This window comes from Balaenoptera acutorostrata, chromosome 17 (assembly GCF_949987535.1).
Source record: "Balaenoptera acutorostrata chromosome 17, mBalAcu1.1, whole genome shotgun sequence".
Lineage (NCBI taxonomy): Eukaryota > Metazoa > Chordata > Mammalia > Artiodactyla > Balaenopteridae > Balaenoptera > Balaenoptera acutorostrata.
In genome coordinates, this window is record NC_080080.1 from 32211840 (window position 1) to 32228567 (window position 16728).

The window sequence follows — 16728 nt, forward strand, 5'->3', positions numbered from 1 at the left end:
AGATTTGAAACCTCAAATAATATATTTTACTTTTCACTGTTTTAAAACAATATTTGAATTTTATTGAGTCTTGTTCTTTTAACCTAATCTTTGGTTTGAGACATCCATTCATGAGTCTGCGCAGTGCTGTGGTTCAGTCATTTTCAGGGCTGTATACTATTCCATCTGTATAACCACTGTTTATCCAATCTATTCTTAATGAGATTTAGCCTGTTCTTTGCAAGAATTATAGACATGATATTAATAGTCTTTTGCATGTCTCCTGGGGTACATGTGCAAGAATTTCTTAGGGGTGTGCATCTAATAAAGGAATTGTTGGATCATAAGATATAATGAATGGCTAAAGCAACTCCAAGATGAAGTTGCCATTAAATAACATGGGGAAGGCTCTGGCAGAGATGGTATTTGGGGGAAATTCAGAAGTTCAGTTTTGTGCATGCTGATTTTGAGGTATTTTCAAAATGACTTCTAAGAAAGAAAAACAAGTGAGTGTTTTGTAAACAAATCTGGAGTTTGTGAGAGAGATTATAGGTAGAGATACAAATTTGAGAGTTGTATCAATCAGGAAGATTTCAAGAGGAGTTTAATAAATGTACTATTTTAAAAAGAAGTTGATAATATTTGGGGAAACTAAAAGGGATACTTAAGTATCCAGGTGACAAACTAACAGTAAACCACTGTGAACCCCTAGGCTGAAGGGAAAAGGAAAGGGAGCAGCTACTAAAACCCTGAAGAAAGACATGCTTTCCTATCTTTCTATATATCGACTTTATCTCTCTTTATTTCATGGCTCATGGTTTTATTTTTTAATTTTTTAAAAAATTAACAATAATTTTATTTGTTTACTTTCATCTGTGTGAGCAAATTGTTTTGTTTGCCACTGGTTATTTAATTAATTAATTTATTTATTTTATACAGCAGGTTCTTATTAGTTATCTATTTTATACACATTAATGTATATATATAAATCCCAATATCCCAATTCATCCCACCACCACTAATCCCCCCCTTCTTTCCCCCTTTGGTGTCCATACGTTTGTTCTCTACATCTGTGTCTCTATTTCTGCCTTGCAGACTGGTTCATCTGTACCATTTTTCTATATTCCACATAAATGCTTTAATATTTGATATTTGTTTTTCTCTTTCTGACTTACTTCATTCTGTATGACAGTCTCTGGGTCCATCCACATCTCTACAAATGACCCAATTTCATTGCTTTTTATGGCTGAGTAATATTGCATTATACGTATATATGTACCACATCTTCTTTATCCATTTAGGATAAATGTTGATGGACATTTAGGTTGCTTTCATGACTTGGCTATTGCAAATAGTGCTAAAATGAACACTGAGGTGCATGTGTCTGTTTGAATTATGGTTTTCTCTGGGTATATGCCCAATAGTGGGACTGCTGGGTAAACCTATATGGTAATTCTATTTTTCGTTTTTTAAGGAACCTCCATACTGTCCTCCATAGTGGCTGTCTCAATTTACATTCCCACCAACAGTGCAAGAGGGTTCCCTTTTCTCCACACCCTCTCCAGCATTTGTTGTTTGTAGATTTTCTGGTGATGCCCATTCTAACGGTGTGAGGTGTGAGGTGTGAGTTTTGACTGTAGTTTTGATTTGCATTTCTCTAATAATTAGTGATGTTGAGCAGCTTATCATGTGCCTCTTGGCCATCTATATGTCTTCTTTGGAGAAAAGTCTTTTTAAGTCTTCTGCCCATTTTTTAATTGGGTTGTTTTTTTTTTTTTAACATTGAGGTGCATTAACTGTTTATCTGTTTTGGAGATTAATCCTTTGTCCGTTGATTCATTTGCAAATGTTTTCTCTCATTCTGAGGGTTGTCTTTTCATCTTGTTTATAGTTTCCTTTGCTGTGCAAAAGCTTTTAAGTTTCATTAGGTCCCATTTGTTTATTTTTGTTCTTATTTCCATTTCTCTAGGAGGTGGGTCAAAAAGGATCTTGCTGTGATTTATGTCATAGAGTGCTCTGCCTGTGTTTTCCTCTAAGAGTTTTATAGTGTCTGGCCTTGTAATTAGGCCTCTAATCCATTCTGAGTTCATTTTTGTGTATGGTGTTAGGGAGTGTTCTAATTTCATTCTTTTACATGTAGCTGTCCAGTTTTCCCAACACCACTTATTGAAGAGGCTGTTTTTTCTCCATTATATATTCTTGCCTCCTTTATCAAAGATAAGGTGAACATATGTGCATGGGTTTATCTCTGAGCTTTCTATCCTGTTCCACTGATCTATATTTCTGTTTTTGTGCCAGTAACATACTGTCTTGATTACTGTAGCTTTGTAGTATAGTCTGAAGTCTGGGAGCCTGATTCCTCCAGCTCCGTTTTTTTCCCTCAAGACTGCTTTGGCTATTCGGGGTCTTTTCTGTTTCCATACAAATTGTGAAATTACTTTGTTCTAGTTCTGTGAAAAATGCCACTGGTAGTTTGATAGGGATTGCATTGAATCATTAGATTGCTTTGGGTAGTATAGTCATTTTTGCAATGTTGATTCTTGAAATCCAAGAACATATTATATCTCTCCATCTGTTTGTATCTTTAATTTCTTTCATCAGTGTCTTATAGTTTTCTGTATACAGGTCTTTTGTCTCCTTAGGTAGGTTTATTCCTAGGTATTTTATTCTTTTTGTTGCAATCATAAATGGGAGTGTGTCCTTAATTTCTCTTTCAGATTTTTCATCATTAGTGTATAGGAATGCAAATGATTTCTGAGCATTAATTTTGTATCCTGCTAGTTTATGAAATTCATTGATTAGCTCTAGTAGTTTTCTGGTAGTATCTTTAGGACTCTCTATGTATAGTACCGTGTCATCTGCAAACATTCACAGCTTTACTTCTTCTTTTCCGATTTGGATTCCTTTTATTCCTTTTTCTTCTCTGACTGCTGTGGCTAAAACTTCCAAAACTTTGTTGAATAATAGCGGTGAGAGTGGACAACCTTGTCTTTTCCTGATCTTAAACGAAATGGTTTCAGTTTTTCACCATTGAGAACAGTGTTGGCTGTGGGTTTGTCATATATGGCCTCTATTATGTTGAGGGAATTTTCCTCTATGCCTTCTTTCTGGAGGGTTTTTATCATAAATGGTTGTTGAATTTTGTCAGAAGGTTTTTCTGCATCTATTGAGATGATCATTTGGTTTTTCTTCTACAATTGTTAATATGGTGTATTACCTTGACTGATTTGCATATATTGAAGAATCCTTGCATTCCTGGGATAAACCCCACTTGATCATGGTGTATGATCCTTTTAATGTGCTGCTGGATTCTGTTTGCTAGTATTTTGTTGAGGATTTTTACACCTGTATTCATCAGTCATACTGGCCTACCTGTAGTTTTCTTTCTTTGTGACATCTTTGTCTGGTTTTGGTATCAGGGTGATGGTGGCCTCGTAGAATGAGCTTGGGAGTGTTCCTCCCTCTGCTATATTTTGGAAGAGTTTGAGAAGGGTAGGTGTTAGCTCTTCTCTAAATGTTTGATCGAATTCGCCTGTGAAGCCATCTGGTCCTGGGCTTTTGTTTGTTGGAAGATTTTTAATCACAGTCTCAATTTCAGTGCTTGTGATTGGTCTGTTTAAATTTTCTATTTCTTCCTGGTTCAGTCTCGGAAGCTTGTGCTTTTATAAGAATTTGTCCATTTCTTCCAGGTTGTCCATTTTGTTGGCATATAGTTGCTTGTAGTAATCTCTCATGATCCTTTGTATTTCTGCAGTGTCAGTTGTTACTTCTCCTTTTTCATTTCTAATTCTATTGATTTAAGTCTTTTCCTTTTTTTTTCTTGATGAGTCTGGCTAATGGTTTATCCATTTTGTTAATCTTCTCAAAGAACCAGCTTTTAGTTTTATTGATCTTTGCTATTCTTTCCTTCATTTCTTTTTCATTATTTCTGATCTGTTCTTTATGATTTCTTTCCTTCTGCTCACTTTGGGTTTTTTTGTTCTTCTTTCTCTAATAGCTTGAGATGTAAGGTTAGGTTGTTTATTTGATATGTTTCTTGTTTCTTAAGGTTGGATTGTATTGCTATAAACTTCCCTCTTAGAACTGCTTTTGCTGCATTGCATAGGTTTTGGGTCATCGTGTTTCATTGTCATTTGTTTCTAGGTATTTTTTGATTTCCTCTTTGATTTCTTCACTGATCTCTTGGTTATTTAGTAGTGTATTGTTTAGCTACCATGTGTTTGTATTTTTTACAGATTTTTCCTGTAATTGATATCTAGTCTCATAGCATTGTGGTTGGAAAACATACTTGATACGATTTCAATTTTCTTAAATTTACCATGGCTTGATTTGTGACCCAAGATAAGTTCTATCCTGGAAAACGTTCCATGAACACTTGAGAAGAAAGTGTATTCTGTTGTTTTTGGATGGAAAGCTAATCAATGAATTTGGTAAAGTAGCAGGATACAAAATTAATGCCCAGAAATCTCTTGCATTCCTATACACTAATCATTAAAAATCTGAAAGTGAAATTAATGGAAGACTCCCATTCACCATTGCAACAAGAAGAGTAAAATACCTAGGAATATACCTATCTAAGGAGATAAAAGACTTGTATGCAGAAAAGTGTAAGACACTGATGAAAGAAATTAAAGATGATTCAAACAAATGGAGAGATATACCATGTTCTTGGATTGGAAGAATCAACATTGTGAAAATGATTTTACTACCCAAAGCAATCTACAGATTCAATGCAATCCCTATCAAACTACCAATGGCATTTTTCACAGAACTAGAACAAAAAATTTCATAATTTGTATGGAAACAAAAAAGACCCCAAATAGCCAAAGCAGTGTTGAGAAAGAAAAACAGAGCTGCAGGAATCAGGCTCCCAGACTTCAGACTATACTACAAAGCTACAGTAATCAAGACAGTATGGTACTGGCACAAAAACAGAAGTATAGATCAATGGAACAGGATAGAAAGCCCAGAGATAAACCCAAGCACTTATGGCCACCTTATCTTTGATAAAGGAGGCAAGAACATACAATGGAGAAAAGACAGTCTCTTCAATAATTGGTGCTGGGAAAACTGGACAACTACATGTAAAAGAATGAAATTAGAACACTTCCTAACACCATACACAAAAATAAACTCAAAATGGATTAAAGACCTAAATGTAAGGCCAAACACTATAAAACTCTTAGAGGAAAACATAGGCAGAACACTCTATGACATAAATCACAGCAAGATCCTTTTTGACCCACCTCCTAGAGAAATGGAAATAAAAACAAAAATAAACAAATGGGACCTAATGAAACTTAAAAGCTTTTGCACAGCAAAGGAGACCATAAACAAGACGAAAAGACAACCCTCAGAATGGGAGAAAATATTTGCAAATGATACAACTGACAAAATATACAAGCAGTGCATGAAGCTCAACACTAATAAAAGCAACAACCCACTCGAAAAATGGGCAGAAGACCTAAATAGACATTTTCTAAAGAAGATATACAGATTGCCAAGAAACACTTGAAAGCATACTCAACATCACTAATCATTAGAGAAATGCAAATCAAAGCTACATTGAGATATCCCCTCACACCAGTCAGAACGCCATCATCAAAAAATGTACAAACAATAAATGTTGGAGTGGGTGTGGAGAAAAGGGAACCTTCTTGCACTGTTGGTGGGAATGTAAATTGATATAGCCACTATGGAAAGCAGTATGGCAGTTCCTTAAAAAACTAAAAATAGAACTACCATATGATGCAGCAATCATACTACTGGGCATATACCCTGAGAAAACCATAATTCAAACAGTCTTGTACCACAGTGTTCACTGCAGCTCTATTTACAGTACCCAGGACATGGAAGCAACCTAAGTGTCCATTGACAGATGAATGGATAAAGAAGATGTGGCACATATATACAATGGAATATTACTCAGCCATGAAAAGGAACGAAACTGAGTTATTTGTAGTGAGGTGGATGGACCTAGAGACTGTCATACAGAGTGAAGTAAGTCAGAAAGAGAAAAATAAATACCATATGCTAACACATATATATGGAATCTAAAAAAAAAAAAAAAAAGGTCAGAAGAACCAGGGGCAAGACTGGAATAAAGATGCAGACCTACTAGAGAATGGACTTGAGGATACGGCGAGGGGGAAGGGTAAGCTGGGACAAAGCGAGTGGCATGGACATATATACACTACCGAACGTAAAATAGATAGCTAGTGGGAAGCAGCTGCGTAGCACAGGGAGATCAGCTCGGTGCTTTGTGACCACCTAGGGGGTGGGATAGGGAGGGTGGGAGGGAGGGAGATGCAAGAGGGAAGAGATATGGGGACATATGTATATGTATAACTGATTCACTTTGTTATAAAGCAGAAACTGACACCATTGTAAAGCAATTATACTCTAATAAAGATGTTAAAATATATATATGTATAAATATAGATATGTTGAAAGATAACTTATGGAAAAGGTGACACTTATGGAAAGTGTAACAATTCTAAATGAGTGTGTGCACTTGAAAACAGCTTCAAAATACATAAATTAAAAGTCAACAGAATTAAAAGGCTACAATCCAAAATCTTAGAGCTTTTAGCATGATTCTGTCAATAACGGACAGAACTGGCAGACAACAAAAGGAGCAAGAATATGAATGTTTTGAGCAATACCAGTAGCAAACTTGACCTGACATTTCTAAATACTGCATCCAGTAATTTCATAATATACATCTTTTTCACCTGAATGTGAAACATTTTTCAAAGTAGGTCCTAGAGCAATTAAGCCAGCCTTACACATTTCAAACCTTGATATAGTGTGTATTTTCCTGTCATTGTGGGAATTAATTAGAGCTTAAATTACAGAAAAACAACCATTAGAAAATGAAAATTGGGGAACAGCAAATATATTAAAAGCAACATTAAATTCCAGAATACTATGAAACAATGTCTTCACTTCACAGTGCTGATAGTGAAAATTAGAATTTTATAACCAATATTTGTTCAAGAATGAGAATAAAATAAAAGCATTTTTAGAAAAGAAATTGGAACTTCTAAAGGGTGGACATTAAAAGGAAGGAAAAATTGTTCTTGAAGAAAGAATTTATGCAAAAAAAAAAGATGAACAATGAACTGAGCCATTTTAATCTGTAGAATTATACTGTTCAGTACTGGATATTTTTCTTGTATTATTTCCTTGTTAATTTCCTCTCTTCTATTTCCTCTTTCTTTCTGGAACTCATTCTTTTGATGTTTACCTTCCTGGCTAGATTCTTTAATATTATTCTCCTTTTTTTCTCTTTTCTTCCCACATTTCTGCCTTTTGTTCTACTTTCTTAGAGATTTCCTCAACTTTCTTCTCCAATTTTCCAAATTTTCTATTTATTTTAAAAGATGTCTGCTATTTCAATGTTAATTTTCATTATCCTTTTTTTTCTTGTGAATTTTTTTCTTCTTTTGTGAGTATAGAATCCTATTCTTTTTTTTTTTTTACTGTTCTTGTTTGTTTATTTGTTTTTTTTAAACATCTTTATTGAAGTATAATTGCCTTACAATAGTGTGTTAGCTTCTGCTCTACAACAAAGTGAATCAGTTATACATATACAATATGTTCCCATTTCTCTTCCCTCTTGCATCTCCCTCCCTCCCACCCTCCCCATCCCACCCCTCTAGGTGGTCACAAAGCACCGAGTTGATCTCCCTGTGCTATGCGGCTGCTTCCCACTAGTTATCTATTTTACATTTGGTAGTGTATATATGTCCATGACACTCTCTTACCCTGTCACATCTCACCCCACCCCCTCCCCATATCCTCAAGTCCATTCTCTAGTAGGTCTGTGTCTTTATTCCCATCTTGCCACTAGGTTCTTCATGGCCTTTTTTTTTTTCCCCCTTAGATTCCGTATATATGTGTTAGCATACTGTATTTGTTTTTCTCTTTCTGACTTACTTCACTCTGTATGACAGACTCTAACTCCATCCACCTCATTACAAATACCTCCATTTCATTTCTTTTTATGGCTGAGTAATATTCCATTGTATATATGTGCCACATCTTCTTTATCCATTCATCTGTCGATGGACATTTAGGTTGCTTCCATGTCCTGGCTATTGTAAATAGAGCTGCAATGAACATTTTGGTACATGACTTTTTGACCTATGGTTTTCTCAGGGTATATGCCCAGTAGTGGGATTGCTGGGTCGTATGGTAGTTCTATTTGTAGTTTTTTAAGGAACCTCCATACTGTTCTCCATAGTGGCTGTATCAATTTACATTCCCACCAGCAGTGCAAGAGTGTTCCCTTTCCTCCACACCCTCTCCAGCATTTATTGTTTCTAGATTTTTTGATGATGGCCATTCTGACCGGTGTGAGATGATATCTCATTGTAGTTTTGATTTGCATTTCTCTAATGATTAATGATGTTGAGCATTCTTTCATGTGTCTGTAGGCCATCTGTATATCTTCTTTGGAGAAATGTCTATTTAGATCTTCTGCCCATTTTTGGATTGGGTTGTTCGTTTTTTTGTTATTGAGCTGCATGAGCTGCTTGTAAATCTTAGAGATTAATCCTTTGTCAGTTGCTTCATTTGCAAATATTTTCTCCCATTCTGAGGGTTGTCTTTTGGTCTTGTTTATGGTTTCTTTTGCTGTGCAAAAGCTTTTAAGTTTCATTAGGTCACATTTGTTTATTTGTGTTCTTATTTCCATTTCTCTGGGAGCTGGGTCAAAAAGAATCTTGCTGTGATGTATGTCATAGAGTGTTCTGCCTATGTTTTCCTCTAAGAGTTTGATAGTGTCTGCCCTTACACTTAAGTCTTTAATCCATTTTGAGTTTATTTTTGTGCATGGTGTCAGGGAGTGTTCTAATTTCATACTTTTACATGTTCCTGTCCAATTTTCCCAGCACCATTTATTGAAGAGGCTGTCTTTTCTCCACTGTATATGCTTGCCTCCTTTATCAAAGATAAGGTGACCATATGTGTGTGGGTTTATCTCTGGGCTTTCTATCCTGTTCCATTGATCTATATTTCTGTTTTTGTGCCAGTACCAAACTGTCTTGATTACTGTAGCTTTGTAATATAGTCTGAAGTCAGGGAGCCTGATTCCCCCAGCTCCATTTTTCGTTCTCAAGATTGCTTTGGCTATTCGGGGTCTTTTGTGTTTCCATACAAATTGTGAAATTTTTTGTTCTAGTTCTGTGAAAAATGCCAGTGGTAGTTTGATAGGGATTGCATTGAATCTGTAGATTGCTTTGGGTAGTAGAGTCATTTTCACAATATTGATTCTTCCAATCCAGGAACATGGTATATCTCTCCATCTATTTGTATCATCTTTAATTTCTTTCATCAGTGTCTTATAATTTTCTGCATACAGGTCTTTTGTCTCCTTAGGTAGGTTTATTCCTAGATATTTTATTCTTTTTGTTGCAATGGTAAATGGGAGTGTTCTCTTAATTTCACTTTCAGATTTTTCGTCATTAGTGTATAGAAATGCAAGAGATTTCTGTGCATTAATTTTGTATCCTGCTACTTTACCAAATTCATTGATTAGCTCTAGGAGTTTTCTGATAGCATCTTTAGGATTCTCTATGTATAGTATCATGTCATCTGCAAATAGTGACAGCTTTACTTCTTCTTTTCCGATTTGGATTCCTTTTATTTCTTTGTCTTCTCTGATTGCTGTGGCTAACACTTCCAAAACTATGTTGAATAATAGTGGTGAGAGTGGGCAACCTTGTCTTGTTCCTGATCTTAGTGGCAATGGTTTCAGTTTTTCACCATTGAGGACAATGTTGGCTGTGGGTTTGTCATATATGGCCTTTATTATGTTGAGGAAAGTTCCCTCTATGCCTACTTTCTGCAGGGCTTTTATCATAAATGGGTGTTGAATTTTGTCGAAAGCTTTCTCTGCATCTATTGAGATGATCATATGGTTTTTCTCCTTCAATTTGTTCATATGGTGTATCACATTGATTGATTTGCGTATATTGAAGAATCCTTGCATTCCTGGGATAAACCCCACTTGATCATGGTGTATGATCCTTTTAATGTGCTGTTGGATTCTGTTTGCTAGTATTTTGTTGAGGATTTTTGCATCTATGTTCATCAGTGATATTGGCCTGTAGTTTTCTTTCTTTGTGACATCTTTGTCTGGTTTTGGTATCAGGGTGATGGTGGCCTCGTAGAATGAGTTTGGGAGTGTTCCTCCCTCTGCAATATTTTGGAAGAGTTTGAGAAGGATAGGTGTTAGCTCTTCTCTAAATGTTTGATAGAATTCACCTGTGAAGCCATCTGGTCCTGGGCTTTTGTTTGTTGGAAGGTTTTTAATCACAGTTTCAATTTCAGTGCTTGTGATTGGTCTGTTCATATTTTCTATTTCTTCCTGGTTCAGTCTCGGCAGTTTGTGCATTTCTAAGAATCTGTCCATTTCTTCCAGGTTGTCCATTTTATTGGCATATAGTTGCTTGTAGTAATCTCTCATGATCTTTTGTATTTCTGCAGTGTCAGTGGTTACTTCTCCTTTTTCATTTCTAATTCTATTGATCTGAGTCTTCTCCCTTTTTCTCTTGATGAGTCTGGCTAATGGTTTATCAATTTTGTTTATCTTCTCAAAGAACCAGCTTTTAGTTTCATTGATTTTTGCTATTGTTTCCTTCATTTCTTTTTCATTTATTTCTGACCTGATATTTATAATTTCTTTCCTTCTGCTGGCTTTGGGGTTTTTTTGTTCTTCTTTCTCTAATTGCTTTAGGTGCAAGGTTAGGTTGTTTATTCGAGATGTTTCCTGTTTCTTGAGGTAGGCTTGTATTGCTATAAACTTCCCTCTTAGCACTGCTTTTGCTGCGTCCCAAAGGTTTTGGGTCGTCGTGTCTCCATTGTCATTTGTTTCTAGGTATTTTTTGATTTCCCCTTTGATTTCTTCAGTAATCACTTCGTTATTAAGTAATGTATTGTGTAGCCTCCATGTGTTTGTATTTTTTACAGATCTTTTCCTGTAATTGATATCTAGTCTCATAGCGTTGTGGTCGGAAAAGATACTTGATACGATTTCAATTTTCTTAAATTTACCAAGGCTTGATTTGTGACCCAAGATATGATCTATCCTGGAGAATGTTCCATGAGCACTTGAGAAAAATGTGTATTCTGTTGTTTTTGGGTGGAATGTCCTATAAATATCAATTAAGTCCATATTGTTTAATGTATCATTTAAAGCTTGTGTTTCCTTATTTATTTTCATTTTGGATGATCTGTCCATTGGTGAAAGTGGGGTGTTAAAGTCCCCTACTATGATTGTGTTGCTGTCAATTTCCCCTTTTATGGCTGTTAGTATTTGCCTTATGTATTGAGGTGCTCCTATGTTGGGTGCATAAATATTTACAATTGTTATACCTTCCTCTTGGATCGATCCCTTGATCATTATATAGTGTCCTTCTTTGTCTCTTGTAATAGTCTTTATTTTAAAGTCTATTTTGTCTGATATGAGAATTGCTACTCCAGCTTTCTTTTGATTTCCATTTGCATGGAATATCTTTTTCCATCCCCTCACTTTCAGTCTGTATGTGTCTCTAGGTCTGAAGTGGGTCTCTTGTAGACAGCATATGTATGGGTCTTGTTTTTGTATCCATTCAGCCAGCCTGTGTCTTTTGGTGGGAGCATTTAATCCATTTACATTCAAGGTAATTATCGATATGTATGTTCCTATTCCCATTTTCTTAAATGTATTGGGTTTGTTATTGTAGGTGTTTTCCTTCTCTTGTGTTTCTTGCCTAGAGAATTTCCTTTAGCATTTGTTGTAAAGCTGGTTTGGTGGTGCTGAACTCTCTCAGCTTTTGCTTGTCTGTAAAGGTTTTAATTTCTCCATCGAATCTGAATGAGATCCTTTCTGGGTAGAGTAATCTTGGTTGTAGGTTTTTCTCCTTCATCACTTTAAGTATATCCTGCCACTCCCTTCTGGCTTGCAGAGTTTCTGCTGATAGATCAGATGTTAACCTTATGGGGATTCCCTTGTGTGTTATTTGTTTTTTTTCCCTTGCTGCCTTTAATATGTTTCCTTATATTTAATTTTTGACAGTTTGATTAATATGTGTCTTGGCGTGTTCCTCCTTGGGTTTATCCTGTATGGGACTCTCTGTGCTTCCAGGACTTGATTAACTATTTCCTTTCCCATATTAGGGAAGTTTTCAACTATAATCTCTTCAAAAATTTTCTCAGTCCCTTTCTTTTTCTCTTCTTCTTCTGGTACCCCTATAATTCGAATGTTGGCACGTTTAATGTTGTCCCAGAGGTCCCTGAGACTGTCCTCAGTTCTTTTCATTCTTTTTTCTTTATCCTGCTCTGTAGTAGTTATTTCCACCATTTTATCTTCCAGGTCACTTATCCTTTCTTCTGCCTCAGTTATTCTACTATTGATCCCATCTAGAGTATTTTTAATTTCATTTATTGTGTTTTTCATCATTGCTTGGTTCCTCTTTAGTTCTTCTACATCCTTGTTAAATGTTTCTTGCATTTTGTCTATTCTATTTCCAAGATTTTGGATCATCCTTACTATCATTATTCTGAATTCTTTTTCAGGTAGACTACCTATTTCCTCTTCATTTGTTAAGTCCAGTGTGTTTTGAGCCTGCTCCTTCATCTGCTGTGTGTTTTTCTGTCGTCTCATTTTGCCTATCTTACTGTGTTTGGGGTCTCCTTTTCACAGGCTGCAGGTTCGTAGTTCCCGTTGTTTTTGGTATCTGTCCCCAGTGGCTAAGGTTGGTTCAGTGGGTTGTGTAGGCTTCCTGGTGGAGGGAACTAGTGCCTGAGTTCTGGTGGATGAGGCTAGATCTTGTCTTTCTGGTGGGCACGTCCACGTCTGGTGGTGTATTTTGGGGTGTCTGTGGCCTTATTATGATTTTAGGGAGCCTCTCTGCTAATGGATGGGGTTGTGTTCCTGTCTAGCTAGTTGTTTGGCATAGGATGTCCAGCACTGTAGCTTGCTGGTCGTTGAGTGAAGCTGGGTCTTGATGTTGAGATGGAGATCTCTGGGAGATTTTTGCCGTTTGGTATTACGTGGAGCTGGGAGGTCTCTTGTGGACCAGTGTTCTGAAGTTGGCTCTCCCCCCTCAGAGGCACGGCCCTGATGCCTGGCTGGAGCACCAAGAGCCTTTCGTCCACACAGCTCAGAGTAAAAGGGAGAACAAATAGAAAGAAAGAAAGAAAGAGGCTATAATATAGTGAAGTAAAATAAAGCTATTGTAAAGCAAAGCTATACAGACAAAATCTCACCCAGAAGCATACACATATACACTCACAAAAAAAAGGAAAAGGGGAAAAATTAATATCTCCTGCTCCCAGAGTCCCCCTCCTGAGTTTGGGCTGATTCGCTGTCTATTCAGGTGTTCAGCAGATGCGGGCACATCAAGTTGTTTGTGGAGCTTTAATCCGCTGCTTCTGAGGCTGCTGGGAGAGATTTCCCCTTCTCTTCCCTGTTCGCACAGCTCCTGGGGTTCAGCTTTGGATTTGGACCCGCCTCTGCGTGTAGGTCGCCTGAGGGTGTCTGTTCCCCGCCCAGACAGGACGGGGTTAAAGGAGCAGCTGCTTCGGGGGCTCTGGCTCACCCAGGCCGCGGGGAGAGAGGCGTACAGAGGAGGCGGGGCGAGCCTGCGGCGGCCGAGGCCGGCGTGACGTTGCACCAGCCTGAGGCGCGCAGTGCGTTCTCCCGGGGATGTTGTCCCCGGATCCCGGGACCCTGGCAGTGGCGGGCTGCACAGGCTACTGGGAGGGGCGGTGTGGAGAGTGACCTGTGCTCACACACAGGCTTTTTGGAGGCGGCAGCAGCAGCCCCAGCGTCTCACGCCCGTCTCTGGGGTCCGCGCTGATCGCCGCGGCTCGCGCCCTTCTCTGGAGTTCGTTTAGGCGGCGCTCTGAATCCCCTCTCCTTGCCCGCCGCGAAACAAAGAGGCAAGAAAAAGTCTCTTGCCTCTTCGGCAGCTGCAGACTTTTTCCCGGACTCCCTCCGGGCTAGCTGTGGTGCGCTAACCCCTTCAGGCTGTGTTCACGCCGCCAACCCCAGTCCTCTCCCTGCGATCCAACTGAAGCTGAGCCTCAGCTCCCAGCCCCGCCCGCCCCGGCGGGGGAGCAGACAAGCCTCTCCGGCTGGTGAGTGCTACTCAGCGCCGAGCCTCTGTGCGGGAATCTCTCCGTTTTTCCCTCTGCGCCCCTGTTGCTGTGGGGTCCTCGCTGATCGCTGCGGCTCGCGCCAGTCTCTGGAGTTCGTTTAGGCGGCGCTCTGAATCCCCTCTCCTTGTGCACCAGGAAACACAGAGGGAAGAAAAAGTCTCTTGCCTCTTCGGCAGCTGCAGACTTTTGCCCCGGACTCCCTCCCGGCTAGCTGTGGTGCGCTAACCCCTTCAGGCTGCGTTCACGCCGCCAGCCCCAGCCCCAGTCCTCTCCCTGCGATCCGACCGAAGCCCGAGCCTCAGCTCCCAGCCCCGCCCGCCCCGGCGGGGGAGCAGACAAGCCTCTCGGGCTGGTGAGTGCTGGTCGGCACTGCTCCTCCGTTCGGGAGTCTCTCCGCTTTGCCCTCCGCACCCCTGTGGCTGCGCTCTCCTCCGTGGCTCCGAAGCTTCCCCCCTCTGCCACCCGCAGTCTCTGTCCGCGAAGGGGCTCCTAGTGCGTGGAAACCTTTCCTCCTTCACAGCTCCCTCCCACTGGTGCAGGTGCCGTCCCTATTCTTTTGTCTCTGTTATTTCTTTTTTCTTTTGCCCTACCCAAGTACGGGGGGAGTTTCTTGCCTTTTTGGAGGTCGGGCGTTTTCTGCCAGCGTTCAGTGGGTGTTCTGTAGGAGCAGTTCCACGTGTAGATGTATTTCTACTGTATCTGTGGGAAGGAAGGTGATCTCCGCGTCTTACTCTTCCGCCATCTTCTCCAATCCCTAGAATCCTATTCTTATGAAATAAATGGAATATCTTGTCTTATATCTCTGAGAATTTTAAACTTGTATTTTTCTGTTTCTGGCACTGTTCCATGTTAACTGCTTTCCTTTATTTGTTCATTAAAAATATTATATATGCTATACTATTTAATGACTAAACATCTTTTGCTTGTCTTCCTTTCCTAGAATTTAAGTTCTGTAAGGACTTGGATTTTTGTCTGTTTTATTCCCTTCTGTATGTGCAGCACACATAACACTGCCTACTACATAGTAGGGGTCTTTTGCTCAGGTGAATGAAGGTCTACTGTTAGACTGTGTGAGATGGGAGAGGTGATATGAGAGGTGTAATTGTATACTTTCAATCTATTTCTTTAATTTCAGGTCCACCTCATACCGTCTATCTTCCAAGGATCTCTTGCCTCCAGTTTTCACAGCTTTTCCAAATTTCTGCCCTTGCTTTTTGGCAAGGCACTTAGTTTTCATCTTTCTGTGATTTGCTATGTTAGTTATCACTCATCCATCTGCTTTATATCACTTAGAATTTTGTCATCAACTTTCATGTGCTCTCATCACCTCTTTGTACCCTTTGGTCCTTGCAGGCTGAAACCTCATTTTAGCGGGTTTGTGATGAAATCAGAGAAAAACAGTCATGCTTAATACTCCATAAATTTACTGGAATCCTTCCCTGGACTTTAAATCCAAATTTATGGAGAATAGTCAAGTATTACAACAAAACTGTCCTTGGCGAAATCTCAGAGAGAAAAGCTAGTAGGATAAATGTGATATAGAATTAATTTAAGAATCATATATAGGTTAAGCTGCATCCAATTCAAGGAGTAGTATGAGATGTGCATAGCTTCCCTGATCATGCATAAAGAATTATGTTCCATGGTTCAAAATCATGTGTAGAAACTAAGAGAATCAGTTGCAGAGATATTAGTAATAATTATTATTATTAATGAAATTATATAAATATATTTCAACTATGTATTTAAATAAGTCCTGAAATATACATATATTTAATTAAATAAATTCCTCAAATATATATAATACACACTACATTCTATAAAGTACATAAAAAGGAAAAAAATTTTTCCCAGTGAAATAAAAACATTTCAAACACATACAATTAGATCTTAGGTCGTTAGGCAGTGCAACTAAGATTTTGTTCAATATGCTGTGTTATGTCAGAAAGGGAGCTGTGAATTAAATCAAGGTCTTTTGATTTAACATTTTTCCAGTTATTTTCCTCCAAAATTATCCTTATCATCAAATCAAAATTCTGTATATGCTTTGTTGACAACTACATTATTTTACTAGATGGTGCCTCAAAGCAAATGCTATCCTGGTAATAGGCTTCATTTTACATAGGCTATATACAGCAAGTAGGACAGAAAGTCTGCATCCTATTTAGATGGGAACAGTATCCTAAAGATGAAATGAAGCAATTAAATCAATGGAAAAAATATTAAGTAACAGAATAAAAGGAGAAGAAATCTCTGACATTAAGAAAAATGTACCCTTGTCATAAAATGTCTATTGGATTTCATGTTTGGGCACTGAGTCCAAGAGAGACAATTACATTCATAAGAAGATTTATCCAAGCCAAAAGTACCCAGGAACAGAAGCAGACCAAAGCCAGGAGGAAACTCCCAGCTGAGGTGAGCTGGCCAAGTTCAGGAAAAGAAAACAGAGCTCGAGATTCTGACAAATCCAAAGGGAGGGTGGCGTGGAAAATACATGTGGAAAACTTTAGAGAAACCACAGACCGGTGAGAGACTCAAAAAAAGAAAAAAAGGCCTAAGTTGAAGAACTATGCATTCTATGAACATAGGGCCATATGA